Raw genomic sequence first — 20,574 nt, 5'->3', positions numbered from 1 at the left:
TATAGCGGAAAATAAAATTGACACGGGTGATTTATTTACAAATGAGAAAAACCACTGAGGCAAAACCCTACTAGGTAAATATAAGGTCACTACTCCCAAGAATCTACTGTTATCAATCACAAGTGGTTACAAGTATAAGGAATCTTACCAAACCCTTGGCCTATCCCAAAATACAAACCTACAGTTGAACCCTTACCCCAATACCTAATTGAACTTGTATTGTAGCGGCAATCTTTCCGTTCAATGCACAAATCCCAGTACGTGACTAACCAATGATGCACGGATTCTAGTACGTGACTAACTCCACCAACTTGAAGAGGTTATTGGCTGCAAAGTTGTTCAGTTCATCAACAATGAAGATTAGGAAACTCCTTGGTCACAAAATCCTTGGAGTAAAGACGCAATAGCTTCTATAGAGAGAATAATGAACTAGGGCACTTTTTGCATGCGCTTTCTTGTGTGACAACCTTTAAAATAATCATAATATATGTTTAGGGTTGTGAGAAAAGAAACCCTATACAAATATACAAGCATAGGTCGAAAATCAGATTTGGAATTTATGATTTCATAAGTCTCAACAGAAATAGCTTGTGTCAAGCTTCTGTTGAGTTTCAACATTAAATCTCGATAGAAAGAATCTATCGAGACTTCTATCGAGTTTTATTGAAAAATTATTCTTCACTTATTTATTGGTCAAATCTTTATGGTCTTAACACTTGACTTGAATAACATGTTTCTTGAAGTCTTAAACTTATCCTAAATCTACCCAAATACAAGTAAAATGCATTTTGTCAAAGTATTAGCCAATTAAATAAAATATGTCCCTAACAATCTCCGATTTTGGCAATCCGTGACAAAATCACAACAAACGAAACAATCATGGGAAAGATATTAAATCACTCAACTCATAACCACTTATTGTATTACACAATAAATCTAACCCTAACATAAACTCTTGAAAACTTTGCAAGAAGAGAGTTCATGGCAAGATAGACTTTCACAACCTATCTTTTTGAAACACTTAAACAAAACCCATCGAGGCATCATGTGTGAAACATAAATAAAGATTGCGTACATAATGAAACATGTGTATAAGAGAGAAAATAAACAACACATGTAGAAGTAGGTGAAGAAAATGAACATATATCATCATCATATATAAGAAAACAAAGTACAATGTATGTCATAATCATAATGGTCACAAGACTGGTGTACAAGAGGCTAATGTAACTAAAAGGAAAGAAAAGTACATATAAACCTTATTACATCCCTCAAAGCTATACACACTCCCCCTAACAAAAATGTCCTATACTAACTCTCCCCCCCAAGAACAAGACTACTCTCAAATCTAAAACTGCTCCCCCTTTTTGTCATGAATGACAAAGGGCAAGTCACTAAGAGGTCGTCATCTCGTTATCATCGGAAGAGCTAGCATCATCCTCATCATCATCATCACCCTCATCAGGTGAGACCTCTGGTAAAGGAGAGGGAGAAGGTACAAAGGCAGCCATGCGAGCCTATCTGCGGGCAATGCGACCGACTCGAGTGTTCATTTGACACATCTCATCTGTGAGATAGTCAAGACAACCACTAAAGTCAACCTCCATCCACGGAAGCTGCGCCATTATAGCCTCGAGGGTCACACCACCAGTTGCAGAGGTAGAAGGAGTCGAGGAAGAAGGTGGAACAGTAGAAGCTGTAGGATCGATCGTCTCTACTCGTGGCCGCTTCGGTTGAAGCTAGGTCTCATTCCACCAGATAGAGCCAGAGCTGATGGCACCCGTGGTGGTGAAGAGAGGAGAGAGAGGAATGGGAAAGTGAAAGTGCTAAAGGATCCGCATGATAACCGAAAGAAAGATGAGCTTATCATAGGTAGCAGTATCCAAATACACATCTAGAATAGATGTGATAAAGTGAAAGGGAAAGTCTATAGAAAGATCCTCCATCAAAGAAAGAAGAAAACAAGCACGAGGCTCAGTAATGGAGTTATAGTGAGACAAAGGTGTGAGAGTGAATGCCATCACCATGTTAAGGAATCTCGGGCCTTTAGCAAAACTCGAGCACGGAGTGTTTAGCTTACCACCCCATATGAAAGAAGTCTCACAAAAGTGAGAGAGAAGGTCACCTCTGGACATAGTCTATAGACGATTAGAGCTAGGGTAGTTAGGATGTGCTATTTTAAAGGGTCTAAAACTTAACAAAAAGCTTTGATTTTCTCCCAAGATTCAGCATGTCACTATTCACGACACTTTGGAAGTTTATCCCTAATTTTTCTTTTTTTCTTTTTTGGTACAAGGTATTTTTCAGATTTTGATATTTAGTTGTGGCTATTTTAAACATTACATAATGGAATATTCTAGATATCAGACCTAGTCCATGTCAAAAAAAATGGAGAATATTCTAAAATTTTAGATATTATGTAATGGAATATTCTAGATATCAAATCGGGTCCATGTTGGAGACAACAAGGAATATTCTAAAATTTTAGACATAACATAATGGAATATTCTAAAATTTTTAATATAATAAAAAATTATGGAAAAAGAATAAAAAGTAACTGTTTTTTTTTTTTACAATTTTTTATATTTTTCCATAAAATTACTATTAAAATGTTCCTAAAATTATCCACTACCCTATGTAATCAGGGTACCTGTTAAAACCATTTTATAAAAGCTACCCATCACCTACATTATGCAAACGTGCATTTTTTGTCATTTTGAGAAATGTAATGTTTTTTAAAAAGAAAAGCAAAGCCAAATGCATGGCTTACATCGTTTTTTAGTCTACAGACTACAAACATGCGCTTATATTTAAAAATGCGGAGTCAAATGGATTCTAAATTCTCCGACAAATGGACTATATAGTTGATAATAGCAAATGGTAACAACTTGTGAATTATTTCACCTATTTTCGTCCATAGACGTCGAGAAAATAATCAAAATATCAAATCAAGAAATTTTGATAACATAAATTGTGGTTTCAAATATAGTCTTTAATCCAAAAGTTAATATATGTGAAAAATAGGTGTAATATATAGGGGTAATATCTTGTATCAATTATTCCTCTTCAAATTTTATAACATAATACATTCAACCCTCCTCACCCACAAAATTCTGGTAGATGCTATCATCATGTTTATCTCAAACACACATTACATCAAATTAAGAATCGAGTAGATCGTCCACACTGACTTATTTAGACTACTTAACATGCAAGTCCGACAAAAGAGGAGTAAACAAACAGAATGACAAGGCCATAGGATGATCCAGCTAAGAGGGAGAGAGGAATAAGGATCCATGACAAATCCTGAGAGGTGCAGAACTCATACAAGTCCTTGTATTTGAACCGCAATCTGAAAAGTCATAGAATCAATGTATTTAAGCTTAATAAAATTATATCCAAGGTATGTAAATGCACATGAAAATGGAAAAGCAAACAAATTTTTGAATACCTCTGGTCTTATTATGGTTATTTATAATAGGGCGGTGTTTCTTTCGCACACTGTGAAAAAGATTTCATAGATTGTAATATGCCGAGATAGAGTAGACCGTCTGTATGACACTGAGACCAAGTGCAAAGAATGCGGCAAGGAAAGTAATCATTGTCCAGGGGCTGTCGAAATGGGTATGAATAACTTGAGATATCCAAGTCATTGACTTCATTTCAATATAATTCTGGATTTGTTCTATATATTACGGGGTTAGGCACCAGGTCAGTGCCTATCTCATTGAAGACTAGAGCCACTTCTTCGTCGCTGCCAAGGAGGTTGCGGAGTATGCCGGCTTTTCTGAGGTCTATAACGTCTTTGGGTTCATCAATAAGTGAATCAAGGAAGGATATGTAAGAGGTGATCCCTAAGTCATTGTCAAAATCCGGACACATCTCGTAGGCTATTAAGTTGAAGAACTTAGGCTCGGTTGAGTCATCCACTGTTATTTCAGGCATCCAAAGGATTCCCGGATAGAAATTACATTTTTTGGTGAATTCTATCTCTCTCAAGCTTCTACTTTTTCTGTGCTTCAAATCGATTCCTACCTCTCTAAGCTCCTGCACATTGCGAAATGAATGCCAGTCATGCCTAAATTTTTTCTTATGCTTAGAACTTTGGTGGTTGTCAGTCACAGTTTTCCCAAAACAGCAGAGGCGTTTCTTGCCAGATTTATCCTTACCAGGACTTGGGCATTTCTTGTTAATTGGAGCTAGAAGTCTTTTCCGCAGAAGATCAAGAAGATGGATAGCATTTTTATCATATGGGGGTTCTGTATCTTCATCTAGCATGCTGTGCATATTGATGAAACTTTGGATCGACGTCTTCAAACTTTTTCTATCTCCACTATTTTGAGTATTTTCCACTAAATAGTCGAGGATTGATAAGGAAATTGATTCTCCAACAAGAACAAATCTTGTTCCACAAAGGCCACTTGATCGTTTTTAATTTTGAAATCTTTGACCTTCTCATGATGAGCAACCAAGTCTATGAACTGCAATGTTGCACAGCCGTCCACAAACAACATCCAAGCAAGGTCCTCATCACTATTTTTCTGTGTCACTTTCTCATCATAGCACTCCCTCAGTTCTTTGATTTTATCCTTAATAATACCATACAATTCTTCATCAGTCCTGCCAGTTTTTCCAATGAATTTGTCTGCCAACATAAGCTTGTACTCCTCTGTTAGCTGATATTCAGGCTTACCATGATGGATAGGACCGAGTGAGACCACTCTCGGCTCACAGTACTTTCGGAAATGCTTGTGACCTCGGAGCATTAAAACCTGATGGTTCCGCAATTTAGAAATTAATATAATCAATAACAGACACAAAATATAATAAACAAACAATAAATAATTTTTTTTTTCAACGCATTAAAATTCTATATATAAAATAATTTATATTTTATAATAATAAGATATAAATATCGTGTGCATATAGCTAGCTTGACCAAGTACTATGAATACCTCGCTTCTTTTAGGCTTTTACATCACAGATTAAATATTTAACATGTCTCAAGATTCTCAACCAATGTAACAAGTCCAGTGATTTATTAATCTTAGCATACAACATCCGCTAAAGAAGTAATTTTTTCCCCACAATATGTCCTTCCTAGAAAAATCTTGGTTAACACCTTTGTGTTCTATGCAGTCAAATGAATAGATTAATTCAACAAGTTTATTATCAATTCCATACATAGGCAAATCTAATAACCATAATATCAAAATACCAAATCTAAGGCCATAATAATAATAAAATTAGTAAAAGCACAAACAAATTTAATAATAAAGTAGAAAATCAATGAAAACATCTTTAGCGGAAAAGAAATTTAAGACCAAATCCCTGTGAAAATCTACTATAAAAAATGGTTACAAGCGTCGACTTGCAAAAATTTGTATAACTAGACTCTTAATTTTAACCTCTGCAAATGCTTCATTGGCCTTCTTGCCACACAAGCTCCATGACCCTTTATAATGAGCTAGACTCATTAAGAACGTTGATCACTTTAGAAGCAATTTGGTTCATGAGGAATCAGTTATTGCACAATGTTGGCCACATTGACATTATGGAGGCCTCCCAACTTATAAAGAAGAGAACATTGGAATATGCTAAGACCTTATCTAAGGAAAAGACCATATCCAAAGACAAGAACATAAATGGTTGGGAAGCTCCAGAGGATGGATGGATTAAACTCAATGTGGATGCTGCTGTATCTGAAAATGCCACTGCTTTGGCGGTGGTGACTAGAAATAAAAATGGAGAGGTGCTTAAAGTTTGGGCTAAAAGGCATGAATGGTGCTCACCAATGCAAGCTGAAGCTGCAGCTGTATATTGGGCAATCCAACTAGCGCAAAGTGAAAAATGGCAGCATATCATCATCAAAGGTGATGCTAAGTCTTGTTTTGATCCCCTAACCACATTTAAATTGCAGCTTGATTGGTCCATTGCTACTATTATTAGCAATATACTTGATCTTCGTAAATTCTTTTTGAACTGTAATTTTAGGTGGGTTAGAAGAAGTTGCAATACTGCTGCCCATGAGGCTGCAAAGTATGCAATTAGATTTTGTAGAGCACTTTGTTTCAATATGTATAGTCTTCCTTGTAATTGCAGATGCTTGTAAGGCTGACAGCCATTGTTTTGTTTGTCAAATGATAATGTTGTTGTTTAGCAAAAAAAAAAAATCCCCAAGACCCTCTAGAATCTTTCAATGGTGATTGCCTTCGTGAACTCCTTATCTACACAAACTAGAACCTCTAGCACACTCCAATGAACCTCATTGAATATTTGCTACAGTGATGAACTCACTGTGGTTTCAAAGAAAGGTATTATCATCGATCATCACACATTTCTTTTTCTTGTGTTTGCTCTCTGCACAAGGAAGATTTTTCTCTATATAGGCTCTGGAAGAATGCTTCAAGATTTGAAGGTTTCTACTTTGGTATAATTGCCTTTCTTGCCTCTAAAAATGTGAAATAAGTTGTTCATACTTTATATAGGGGCACAAAGTAAAATTAAAATTGAGCAATACTCCTTTTTCTAGTAGAATTAGGAGTATAGGTCACAACAATTTTACTGAAGGGACAAATTTTTCACTTAAGTTATAGTCAAATATGTGTCTGTTTTAAGGCTCCAAATATATCGACTTTCCCAACAAAAAAAAAAAAAAGTTTTGCTCAAAAATTCATTATAGTGCAAAAGATATGGGCAAAAGCCAAAAGATCAATAAGACATAATTTTTGAGTGATCAAAAGTTTCTCAACTTTGAACAACTTCTGACCTAGACTTAACCCTAACACAATTCTATTGATACAACCCAATTTTAACGTGTGTTTATGCACCATAACAATCCTCTTTTATTTCTTTTACATTTTATATATGCTGGGTTCACTAGATACAATTTGAGACCTAAGGCAACAATTTTTAATTGAAATTTTCTATATTTACATATCAATTGGATGGTATTTTATATATATATTATATCAATTAATTCTTTGTGCTTTTTGAGATGCGAAATTTCTAATAAATTCTTGAATTTAGGTTATGCTAACATCTCATTTTCAACCACGTATTTGAATAATCGATCATAACTAGGATTTTATCAATGTTCATTTTGAAAAACTTCTTTATATAGAAACAACTGTAATAAGTGTTGTCAATAAAATTCTATAAGAAATACATACATTTAGTAAAGAATCTATTCTTTTTATATAATCATTAATTGTGGTATCACATGCCTAATTCATTATGGTTATTTCATGTTATTTTTTGGTGTGTTGATTCACTATTTTATATATTTTTAATGCATTTATTTCTCATGTATGATATTTTCATCTCATTTTTTATATTGATTTAGAAAAAAAAAATATTTCAAATCATCTCTCTCTCTCTCTCTCTCTCTCTCTCTCTCTCTCTCTCTCTCTCTCTCCAAATTGATAATTTTAGTGGACAATTATAATTTAAAAAAAATGGAAAGTTAAATAAACACTAACTCAATATAAAATTATAGTATACTAAGGATAAGATAAACATTACAACATATAAAACAGAATCTAATTTATAAATTCACTATTCTTTCTTTCACTTTTTAAAAAATACTAAGTATTTTAACATAAGAACACATAGAGGGAAAGAGGAGAATGTCTTTGAAAAACTAACAGTAGATAGCTCGAACTTTAAATCTCTTTAACTCACACTCATTTTCCAATGTGAGATTTACCAACTGTTTTTTTTTTTTTAGAATACTAAGTATTTCAACACATTCTTTCACTTAATTAACAATATAATGATTCAATGGCCTTAACTTGTGCCAAATAAAAATGAATTCAAAACATAACAAATACTAACTAAATCAAGATCAATTTTATATAGATAATCCAATATCATAAATTAGGCATAACATTTAATAAAATAAATGAAGAATTTTACTTTAAAGGAAAAATTAGTTTCCTAGTACCTTGGGGAAGATGACGCAAGTCCAAGAAAATTGAAATATCTAATTTCCAACTTTCATTTTGGTGTTGAGGGATAGAGAGATTGTTTTGGTGTATGGTCATGTGGGAGATTTTGTGGCTTATGTTGATAATGTAACCTATGGGAGATTGTGTTACAAAAATTAAAACCTCTAGCTGTTAGAGGAAATTAATCATCAATGATTATTTGACTTTACTCACAATTTTGGAGCTTTTATCTAATGGGAGTCTTAGGCAAGGAAATAAGTGGCCTAAACGGCTAAGCCTAGAGTCAATCCATTGTATTAGGGGTGTACAATAGATCCAGTCACCCGACCCACTCACTCCACTCGCCTGAAACCAAACCAACCACCACCTAAACCAACACATGTGGCGGTCAACAGTGTGTGGTCTCCTCTAAAACCAGATTTAAACCAACCCGACAGACCTTCCACCCAAAAAAATCTTAGAAAACTTGTCTGGATTCTCCATTTCTACCAAATATTTGACCCAAAATCACATTATCGTTCAAGATTAAGCCTAGATTTGGAGAAAATACAACAATCTCCACCCTGATCTAGTAGAGATTGCGTGATCTCCTACGAGATCTGGCCAAGATCTCGTGATCTCCACCTAGATCTTGCTGATATCTAGCGATCTTGCTGGAGATCTAAAGATTCTAATGAGATCCCTCCTAACGTTGTCATGTTCTCAATTTTAGTCGAAACTGACTCAATCGAACCCATCTGATCATCGTTTCAGTCAACAACGGGTTCTCCCATCTGCCACCTTGATGGAGTCAGGTCAGTTCTGGGTTAGGCACAAACCCAACTCGAACCAACCTATGGACAACCCTACTATCTATATACACATCATAAAAATGTATAGAATTTTTTATATATAGTTAAAATACTTATTTACAAATAAGGAATTAAATCACTGGAGAATTGAGAAATAAATCATAACTAGTGGAAATAAATATTTTGTAACAACTATCTCAACTTAATGGGATATAAAGCTCCGTAGAAAATATGTGATAACAAAATTATGAAATGAATAGTCGAATAGGATTTTTTTTTTTTTTGTTGAGAAACATGAATAGGACTAAATTAATAAAAGGACTATTTTACTTTTATTATAATGTATTGACACAACCTCTCGTATCTTTGGTGTTGTTCCTAGTTGCACTTTGGCTTGCGCCTCCTTTAATTTCTTAAACTTCTCTTTCTCTTCCTTGGAAATGGTACTGCCTCTCTCTTGGATTGTAATAGTCAGCTTTTGGGTGTCTCTAGCGACAATGATAGGTTGATCATTGTCTCTGCTTGATTCACCAGCTTCTCTTCTTTCAACTTTTCTCGAATGGAACTCCTCCATGGAAATTACGTGCTCCATCCCGGCCTTGGTGAGTGCTTACATAAACAAGGTCACTTATTCGTATGATTATCCTATTGATCAAATACTAAGCTTTATATAGGCCAAGTGAACATGGAAACGTTAGCTTGAAGCATTTAGAGTCTTAACTTTATTCATATACCAAGTCTGGAATCAAATGCACACACTTTTTGTGCACTAATAACTTTTTTACGACTCAAGTTTGTTGAAGCTGTGCATGAGAACGAAAAAAGCTATTTTCTCACCTTTTACAAAACAAGCTTGTTATTTGATTTACGAATTTGAAATTGTGCACTTTTCCAATAAACTAACAATTTGTCTAGAGAGTTTTGCCACAACTTGCACATATATCAACTTAAAATTGGATTATAACACTTACACATGGGTTTCATCACTGGTACCAAGTGAAAAGTATCCACTCTTTGTTAGAATATTTTTGTGAATGTCAAATCACCACTTAATGCATATGCAAGTTATTACAAAGTGTATGTTCTTAAACTTTTCATAAGTTAAGGGTTGTACCTTCATTTTTATGCAGCCGGCCGGTTGTTATTAATATTTGATATATATACACTTTTATTTGATATGCTTCCTCCTATGAACCAGTGGCTAAAGGGACCAGGTGGACATGCCACTAATGTGCATAAAATATATAAAATAAAGTACTCTCATATTTTCATATTTAGTTATACTTTTATGTTATTTCGTGATTGATTATGAATTATCTTTGTATTATATGTATAAAAAAAAATTTACATGCTAATGGGTTTTATCGGTGCTAGCTCAATGGTATAAGCTATTGATGCGGCCGCCTAAGGCCTCAAATGAAAAAATGCCCCTAAATTTTAACCAATAGTATTAATTAAGCCGAAATATTAACAAAAAAATAAAATAATATTTTCTTATCAAATAAAAAAAGATAAAGAAATGTTATGTCCACAACATTTTTCACAACATTTTTACAAAAAAAAATCTTAATTAGCAAATTGTTAAGGGCTGTTATTGACAGGAAAAAAAAATTAGTGGTAGATTCAAATAGAAAATAAGAAGTAACTTAACACCTAAGATTTGTTATGAAAAACATCATGAATGTAGCACTTCTAAAAGAAAAGAAAGAAAGTAATCCACAAAAAAATTCACAACATTTTTCACAATAGTCGAGTTAGCAAACTTTTACTAGTTTTCAACTAGATTCACCACTAACATCATTTTTTTACTCGTTACTATCAATCTACCACATCAAGAAATGTAAAAAGTTTTGTCAAATTTTTTTTGTGTTTATAAACTTTTTAAAAAAAATTCTACATGGTTCATATTAATTAATAGTAATTTTACATATGAAACAAGATAATCAATTTTTGCCTTAGACCCCTAAATGCATTGAGCCGCCCCTAGGTTTTATCTAAGAGATATGGATAAACTCTAACTTAAGTAGGTTTTAATTGATGTGAAGAAGCCACATCAATTAAAAAAAGAAGCCAATTGGAGAAAAATATATTTAAAAAAAACGTCAAAATTCATAATTAGCCATGACTAAACTTGATGTTATTTTATGAGAAAAAAACTTAGGCATAGTACATGGAGTTCCTTGATTAAATTCAAACACGTGATTGTATTGAAAAATAAAATACAAGCAATGTTATCTTTTATCTTTACTAAGGATAATTAATTCAGTGCAATTAATTTTACCAAGAATTTGGATGTTTTGCTATTATTTATCCATATTTTAATTTAACTTTTATAATTTAAGCATGTGTAAATTAAGAACTATTAATACTTTATTTAAAATAATGATGTTGACAATTTAGAAAACATAACACCTACGGATACTCTTTATGAAACTTCTCTAAGAATATCTTAAGGATCTCCAAGGATAAGTTTTTTTGTAAATAATTTAGTTGTTTACATTTAAATGAAAATTGCTAAACACTTTATATACATATTTGATACTCTCTCTCTTTTTTGATAAATTTAATAGTTATAATGGGGGAGATAAACTTGGATCATAGACATTTCAATTCAAAATGCCAAGGAATGCCAATTGAGCTACAAAGCTCTTAACATGTTTATTGATAATTATTTTAATTCTCTAAAAGAGTGTTAATTAAAAGTTTAATTGGAGATATTTAATTTAATAATTTTTTTAATTTGTATTTCCTTTTATACCTACTTAGTAACATCATAATAATTGATTAACGATACATCTTAGCACATATTTATTAAGATTGATAAACGCTTTTTGTTCAACATCTATTGATTTGTAAAATATTTCATTTATATCTTGAACTATCTTCATACTTTTTATACTATACACACACACACACACACACACACTAACCTCATCACATGCACTTTACGCATGCGATAAGGCCTTCTTCTTCTTTTTGTCTTGTGTCATAATCTTCCTTTTTAAAAAAAATTTGGATAAGATTGTTTTGAATACATGAAATTAGTAGAAAATTGTCCTATTTTGTAGGCATTTTAAGTAGAGTTGGAGATATATTTTTATCGGGTTGTTCTCAAGTTTTTTGCCTGTTAAACATAAGGTTAATGAGTATTTTTCAACCACATGAAAGTCCAGTTCAAAGATGGTAATCATCTTTTATTTATATATATATTATGTAAAAAGAAATAAAAATATCTTATCTATAACCTTTTAATTTGAGTCCTTATATGAATTTTTTTTTACTCCACACCACTACTACCAACGGGCATGGTTTACGGCAGCATTCCTAAATAAAGGAGAAAACATGTTACACTTTTTTTATTATCAAGTTAGGCATAAGCTCTTTTGCAATAAAAAGTTTTGTTTTGTGATTCTATCTTCTCATAAGCCTCGTAATAAAGCAAAATTCGATGTCGATCCGTGCTGTGGTTCGATCGTACTTAAAATAGGAGTCACGGTTATCTTTTCTCAAAAAGTTGTAAGGGAATAGGATGCTGCTTCAGATTTCAGACACTGAGAACAAATGTAATACACGAGAGATCAACCGTGGAGCTGGTGGAATAATGAAAAATCAAGTACAATATAATAAAATTTTGGTCTTAAAAATCATGGCCATGACCAAATACCCACATTGTCTTTATGCCAAATGGCTACCCTTCGTTAAAGAACTTGATAAGCTACATAATTCCATATAATTTAGGTGATTTTAAATTAAATTCTGGATTTTAAAAAGAGAAAAAGTATAAATATTTTATTCTTTTCATACCACTCCCTCAATGTGAATACTATTAACTAAAAGTAGTAGAAATTCTTATCATTTATGACTAAAACCTATCAAACACACAGAAATAAAATAATTCTTCCATGTGAAAATATAAGTGATATGATACAATATTAGTCATTTAATTAGCATAAACGCTTACGTCAATTTATTAATTTTTGTTAAAAGCTGGAATAATGCAGGAAAAAAAATCAATGCCTGAGCTTGAAATTATAGCTTTAAACTTTAATGAAGTTCCTAAAGCTCTTGTGGTAATTTCTGCTAAGGAGCTTTAAGAGTCCTTAAGGTTCTTTGCGTCTCTGATAAGTGATAACGCAGTACCATATCCATACGGGCAGTAAGGCATGAGAATATCCAGGGGCAGCGCTATTTGAACCCCCCTGACCCAAAATTTATTTATTTTTATATATGAAGAAGAGTAAAAATGTAGGCGACGGATAGTTTTAACTGAATGCGACAACATAAGGCTGGCAGGTCAATAGTTGACGGGTCCAAGATGCACAGACGCACGGTGGACGGATGTAAGCGACACATGGCAGTCATCTGTTTTGATTTAGTTCTAAGGATTCTTAAATGGAATTAACTTGCGTCTCACAATTAACTATAAAGAACCCCAATATGGAAAGAATTCTAACGATTAAAGGATTCCGGAATATGCACTCGTTAAAGAGGATCTTCCTTAGAAGGAAACGCCTTAATGTGCAAGAAACGGTGGCCGACTCTACTATAAAAACCCATGAACCCTCCGAATACAAGGTACGCATAATTCACTCAACTCTGGCACTCTAGGGTTGCGAAAAGTTCTAACTTGACCTTCAGAGGGTTTTTGGCCAGCACCACACCGGTACTCTCTGTTAGGTCTTTTCTTCTTGTTGTGCAGGTGTTGTTTCAACCTTGTGAGGATTGTGTAGCTTACTGGTGATTTTTCGTCATCATTAGTTAGCAGCGTCTGTAGGGAGATTGATAATCATTCGTTGCTCTATCCCTGAGACAAAAAGTTGCATGATACTCACTCGTTCGATGGCAACAGCCAACAATAATCAGGTTACAAAGTTTAACTATCATGTGGATTTCCAAAGTAAGGCACCGTGTACCATCTAAACTAAGTTAGTTTTTGTCAGGTTCTTGAATGTTTTACTTTGCACAGCAAGAATGTGCATGGCTGTTTAAAGTTGTAATTGTTCAACTATTGAAGTTAGACTTATTTATTTCGTTCCTTCTTTAGCTATGTACTAGTGAGAACTTTCATGGCAAGTATAAAAAATGACAAGGTAAAATAAATACAACTCAGATGAAAATCAAATAAAGCTGTTTTTCATCAATTGTCATGGAGTACATCATTACATAGAAAATTGGGAGTACAGAGGGAAAGAAATCCTAAGCTTGGCCCTAAGCTTATGGAGGGGGGTCCTGATGGGAAGTGCTGCCAGCCTCGGTGCTTTTCAACTCCAACTCAAAGGCAGACAAGACTTGTTTCCCTTTGTCTGTTGTAGTTATTGGAGGAATGATGGGCTCCACACTCTGGCCTTGTTCCTTCTCGGCACCTCCACACCCATCCTTCTCTTTATTGGAACCTTCAGGTTCTGTAGGATCAGGGATGAGTTCTGGCATCAAGGGAGGAAGAGTAGGAGAGGCAACAACAGGAGTCTCTTCTATCTCCTGTATGTCAAGGGGAAGCCAAACGTTCTCGGGCTTTCTCAGCTCGGAAGCTAGAGGAACCTCTGCTGCATTCAAAGCCTCCCCCCAAACCTGCTGACAGTATTCTCGGCACAAGGCCGCGAAAGCTTCTGTTAGCTGGTCCTGTGTTGCAGCCACACCCTCCTGATAACTGGCCTGCTTTGCAGCCTCCATTGAATGTCCGAAGGTGCGAGCTTCTTCCTTCATCCGCACAAGCTCCTTCTCCAAGTCAGAGCGTTCCCGTTGGGCTTGGGAGAGCTCATCATCCTTTTGGTGAAAAAGTTTACGTTGCCCCTTTACTTGGTTCCTCATCGTTCTCAGGCTGGCTTCGGCACCGTCCTTTTCTCTTTTTAGATCGGCCAGTTGAGAGGTGAGTTTCCCATTTTCTACTAGGGCCTGGCATAGGGACTTTTCTGTCTCTTGCCGTATCTCCTGTTCCATTCCAGCTCGCTTCCAAGAATCCTCCACGAACTTCTCAGCAGCGAAAACTTCTTGGATGGCCTGTGATAAAGCGTCAGGGGGTTAAACATAGTAAAATATTTACAAGTAACCCTATATTATAAGCACGAAGTGAAACTTACCAGAGCTAAGTCCCTTTTCAAAGAAAGGAATAGCTGAGGCTGGTTCATCTTTTCCAAGGCTTCCATATCCTTGGGCAGCAGAAGAGGACGCTCCAACGCATCGGCCAGGTGGAGGGCATGGCCTTGTTGGATTGCCCTGATGTTGGACTGGAGGGGAATTGGTGCTCCGTCCAGTCTCATTTCAGGAGACCACATAGCCGGAGCTCGGCGGACCTCGGCCATGTCTCTGATTTCCCCACTTTCAACTGAACGGGCACGCCATTTGCCCTTGTCCAGCTTCTGCTGCTGAGCCTGCTGTGGCTGCTGTTTCAGCTTTTTCTGTTTGTCGCCACCAGCCCCCTCGGCCTCCACCTTCCTTTTCTTCTTAGGCTCTTCAGCGGGAGGCTTAGGGTCGGCTGGAGGAGGGGGTGGTGGCAAGGACGGGGGAGCTTGAGAACCCCTCGCTCCTTTCTTGGCGACTCTCTCGCCTCTCACGGTGAGAAGGCCCTTAAACACGTCCATATCTTCTTCAATGGAGCTGTCGTCTGGACATGCAATCACTAGGTCGGCAATCCCAGAGGTCTCAACGGCCTCTTCTTCCTCATCCGAAAGGACAAAAAACTGGCTTCCTCGAGGTCTTTGGACGTCCTCAAGCTGAAACTGGTTTATCTCCTCGTCCAACGTGTTCGACGAGGACACTTGCTCCTCTGGGACAACGGTTGCCTGAGAGTGCGTCGCGAGAGGGATCGCCGCGATGGGTTGCGTGTACAGGATGGTGTGGGGGTCGTCGGGAATGTTGTGGTCGGCTAGAAAGTATGGTTTGGCTACATTGATTCTCCTACGCCTCCGGTCACCCACGACAATCGTGTTCTCTATCTCCTGGAAGTCCGAGGATATAGGGTCGTACCCTAGTATCAAGTGAGCCGCTCTAAGCTGCAAGTCTTCACTCACGAAAACTTCTAAGTGTAGCACTCGGTTTAAGTCGGTGACGTTGCAGTGGCTCAGGCGCGGGCGTACGTGTTGTTTATCTGCAAGAAAAGACACCAAAAACAGACAAACATGGTCAAATTTGTAAGGCATGTGATAAATCAAAGTTAAACAGTTTGTAAAGGTAAAATGAACATTTCAAGATGTTTAGATGGAGTTACGGGGTGGGAAGTTATATCATAAGGAGTCACACCTGGATGCAATGAGGGGGTCGTCGTGCTAGTTGGGGGCCGTCGTGCTAGTTGCTTGATGCGATGAGGTAGTCGTCCTTCATGCCTTTATTGGACTTGGGCAGACAGGAGATTAGCCTAACTACACTAGATCGGGATTTTATATAGTAGCCTACGCTTGTAAGCTTGTGGCATTCGTACATAAAGACGACGTCATGCCAGGTAAGGTTTAAGCCCATTTGCTCATTTAGAGTGTCGACGCTTCCTAAAACTCTAAAGACATTGGGAGCGCACTGGTCAGGACACAACCGGTGGTTGTGAAGGTATTCCCTGGTTACGCTTCTCATAGGGAGGGTCATCCCACCTTCTATGAAGGCAATCATAGGGATGATAACCTCTCCCATTTTCCTAGACCCACCCACGGCTTCCGCCAGACAGTATCTCAAACCTACGTCGCTGGGAATGTGGTATTTGGCCCTAAAACCTTCCATCCCAGCGGCAGTGTCAACTAAAAACTTAAATCTACCCATCTATAAGAGGTGAATTGGCAAGTTTTAAGAAGGAGAGTGGTTAAGAAGGGAGCCGAGGATAGAATCCGAGGAGAAAGGAGTAAAGAAAAAATTAGGAACTTACGAGTTTGAAGTTGTGCGAGTTTCCACAGGTTTCTGCAGAGAAAAGGCAACGACTGATGTTTTGATATGATTAGGCTCTGAAGAAATAAATAAAGGCGCATGTTTCCAAGGCATTATGACATGCGGGAAGCGGCCTCGAAATTGCATCCGTCCCGCCTAAATTTTCGGGGGGCAACAAGAGCCATTGGATGCTCATCTCACCGTTAAACGTGGGGAACAATGTGTAACTTACAGTCATAAATGCGCGCGTTTTGAAATTCAAAGCGCCAAATGGCATCTTATGGGACACGAAACAATCTTCACACGCGTGGTGTCTTATAAAACGTGTGGGGAAAGCCTTCGTCAGATCAAAACCCTATTTTCCCTCCTCGGATGCTGAAAAATAGAGTTTTGAGGGGCTATTGTGGGGAGTAAAAGAACCCGAGCAGGTATTTGGGCCTTTGGGCTCTGACAAGAAGGGTCAATCCGTTCTTGATTAAAAGCCTGTTGGTACTACAAATCGGCCCATACGTTGAAGGTCCGAGGATACATCCGAGAATGAATTTCTCCTCGGATAGACCCAAGAGAACTCGGAGATTCGCTATAAAGATCAAGGCAGAATTCCAGAAAGACTGTTGGTTAAAAGGGGGATCCCTGAACCCTCTAGATGCACCGGTGTTAGAGAAATATCTTAGGCGAAGGCTGCTACCTCCACATTAAAGACCATGCACCTACCTCCCTGGCCGCATTAATAGGAAAATGACCCCTAAACAGTAGAACTGAAACTTCTGGTTACTATTTAAAGCACTAAGAGAAGAAGTATCTAGGGTGAGAAGATTTGAGCAACACGTGGATAAAGCACCAAGAGAAGAAGTATTTAAGGGGAGTAAAGGCCAAAGAAAAGGGGGGATCGATCAATCACCAAGAAAGAAACTAAGAATTGTAACTTTCAAGAAAGAAAGAGAAATAATACAGAGATTGTCCTCGGCTTATGTCCGAGGAAGCTCCTTTGCAATAATCAGTTACTATTGGCAAGTATTTTACACCTTAGCTTGTTTATTAAATTTCCAGTACCCCTAGCTAGATTTCAGATCCACACTCTATAAATCTCATTATTTAAGGCTCATTGGGCCTGAGCCCACAGTTGTCTTTGGGGTCCAGGTGCAATTGTGCTCTTACAATAATAATAATAATAATAATAATAATAATAAAAGTAAAATTGTGAAAGATAAAATTTATTTCTCATCCAATAATTTTTGTTTAGCCAACCTTTGCTTTTCTCTAAATAAATAGTATTATAGAGTACTTCTAATACAATTATTAAGAGTACTTTGTCTACCACAAATGATTAAAAAATAAACAAAAATGATTAAAGTCTCATAGTTTAACATCTAAATTAAGCACTATAAAAATCATGCTATCAAATTACAATAACTACCAAATTAGATTATTCAAATCCTGCTATGTAATAGAATAATATTATATTTTTATATGCTATATTTAATCATTTATAACGCAATATGATAACATTTAACAATTAAAGAGAGAAAAAAAAAACCAAACGAATAAAAAAAACAAAACTAAATTGCATTAATCTAAAGTAGATTAAAGAATATAAAAAATTATCAACCTAAAGCGAAAATGTAAGAAAAATAAAAAATAAAAATCCACCCAAAAATTGTGTGTGTGTGTGAGAGAGAGAGAGAGAGAGAGAGAGAGAGAACTTATTTTTTGTAAGGGAAAACTATGCATAGAATGAAAGAGATAGTGGCAAATTTATAGTAAGAGAGTGTGAATAAGAAGAGATAAAAATAGAGGAAGATGAAGGGAAATATGAAGAATGATGGGAAATATGAAGAATGATATTAATGTAGACAGTAGTGGGGAGATGAGAAGGTGAGGGAAGAAGAAAGGTTGGAGAAGTAGTGGGAAGATGAAAAGGTAAGGGAGAGAGAAAAGTTGGAGAAGTGTAAATATGAAATAAAAAATATTAAAAATAATTATAAAAAAATGGAAAGAAAAAAGATAATGACGTGAACACTGACGTGGCTCAATGTGAGTGCAGCAGCATTAAACGCTACGCTTCAGCTTTTAGTAATATATAGATTAACAATTAAAGAGAGGAAAAAAAAACACAACGATTAAAAAAAACAAAACTGAATTGCATTAACTTAAAGTAGATTAAAGAATATAAAAAATTATCAACCTAAAGCGAAAATGTAAGAAAAATAAAAAATAAAAATCCACCCAAAAATTGTGTGTGTGTGTGTGTGTGTGTGTGTGTGTGTGTGTGAGGGGGAGAGAGAGAGAGAGAGAGAGAACCTATTTTTTGTAAGGGAAAACTATGCATATAATGAAAGAGATAGTGGCAAATTTATAGTAAGAGGGTGTGAATAAGAAGAGACAAAAATAAAAGAAGATGAAGGGAAAGATGAAGAATGATATTAATGTAGACAGTAGTGGGGAGATGAGAAGGTGAGGATAGAAGAAATGTTGGAGAAGTAGTGAGAAGATGAAAAGGTAAGGGAGAGAGAAAAGTTGGAGAAGTGTACGTATGAAATAAAAAATATTAAAAATAATTATAAAAAAATGGAAAGAAAAAGGATAATGACGTGGACGCTGACGTGGCTTAATGTGAGTGCAGCAGCATTAAACGCTACGCTTCAGCTTTGAATAATATATATAATATAAATTACACGTATTTTTACACACTTTTTTACCCACATATATTTCTAAAAAATACAAACAATGTTACTAAAACAACATTACCAAATGACTCCTTAACTTTCTATTTCTTATCATTTTCAGATGATCAAAAAAATTGCACAACTACCAAAGTGAAAATTTTTTATTTACAAAAAAAAATAAATAAACAAAGCCACGATATAAACTTTACTCAAGAGCCTTAAGTGACAAGTTAATAGTAAGTAAAATGGTAATATAAGTAATAGACCTAAGCGAGAACCAATAAAAATTTAGGAACTATTTGGTACGTGTGTTTAAACAACATTTTTAATTTAAAAAAAAATACATGTGGATGAAAAAGTGTGTGAAAATATGTGTAATGTTGTTTAAAACTTGAAAACATGTGTTTAAACTTACTAAATGCAACTAAAACTATTTGTCAAAACTTTGTGCATGTAGTAGCGTTGCTTATCTGTTTTTAAAAAATGGGCCATATCATCTTCAAAGCAAATGCTGAATATGGTAAGACTAAGATGGTTGTAGCGTTTAATGGAAAGACATTCACCAATGGAGGAAGTGAGCTCCAATACGAGACACTTCCTCCAACATCCTTCTTACCATCTTCACTTCCTTACTATATCTTTCATTAACTAGGAAAGTAAATTCATTATATGTCAAAGCACATAACAGCGAGTAAAAGAAAACCACCATTGCTGATAAGAGGTTTGTAAGAAACCGCTAAAAGCTCTGAAGTTTCTTTGGATTTTTCTCCAACTTCTTTGGCAGTTTTCTTTTATTGGGACCAACTTATGTCTTTTTCCTGAATCACTCCTCAAAAACAAAAAAAATTTTTCCATTTCTTTCTCCCACTCTTTTCCCATTTTCACTCTCAAAAGTAGTGCATATTTTTAGTCACGTCTAGTTTCTCATTTTGATCTGAAGGCCACGTCTCCTATGCTCCAACTACATGAAAAAGATAAAGAATAAAGTAGTGAACTTCATATATATCATGTCATATACTGACTTCAAATTTTGATCTTTGAAATCATTGTTTGGCAATTCTTGATTGTCATATCAACGATTTTGTGTGAAAAATTGCAGACCCATTTGAATTTTTGTATATAATCATGAGATTTTGGTTAGAAAAGCACTACTTAGTCATCTAGTTTTTCAAAATTTTTAAGAGTACTTCTGAATACCCATTTCCATTTCATGATTGTTAGAAAGAAATTCTTTTAGAGCAATAGAAAGTATTTAATTTTATCTTTTAAGACGTTCTGTTAGAAATACCCATTTGATTATATATTTTCTTTCAGGTTATCACC

At 35.5% G+C, this 20,574-nt stretch overlaps 1 pseudogene; it reads right to left on the bottom strand.

The window, feature by feature from the left end:
• Nucleotides 1–3,515: 3,515 nt before the first annotated feature.
• LOC142609143 (UPF0481 protein At3g47200-like) lies at nt 3,516–9,346 on the bottom strand (annotated as a pseudogene).
• Between the last annotated feature and the right edge of the window lie 11,228 nt (nt 9,347–20,574).

Source organism: Castanea sativa, chromosome 9 (assembly GCF_040712315.1).
Source record: "Castanea sativa cultivar Marrone di Chiusa Pesio chromosome 9, ASM4071231v1".
NCBI classification, from domain to species: domain Eukaryota; kingdom Viridiplantae; phylum Streptophyta; class Magnoliopsida; order Fagales; family Fagaceae; genus Castanea; species Castanea sativa.
The sequence above is the reverse complement of the archived record's forward strand: the minus strand, read 5'-3'. Positions and strand labels throughout refer to the sequence as shown.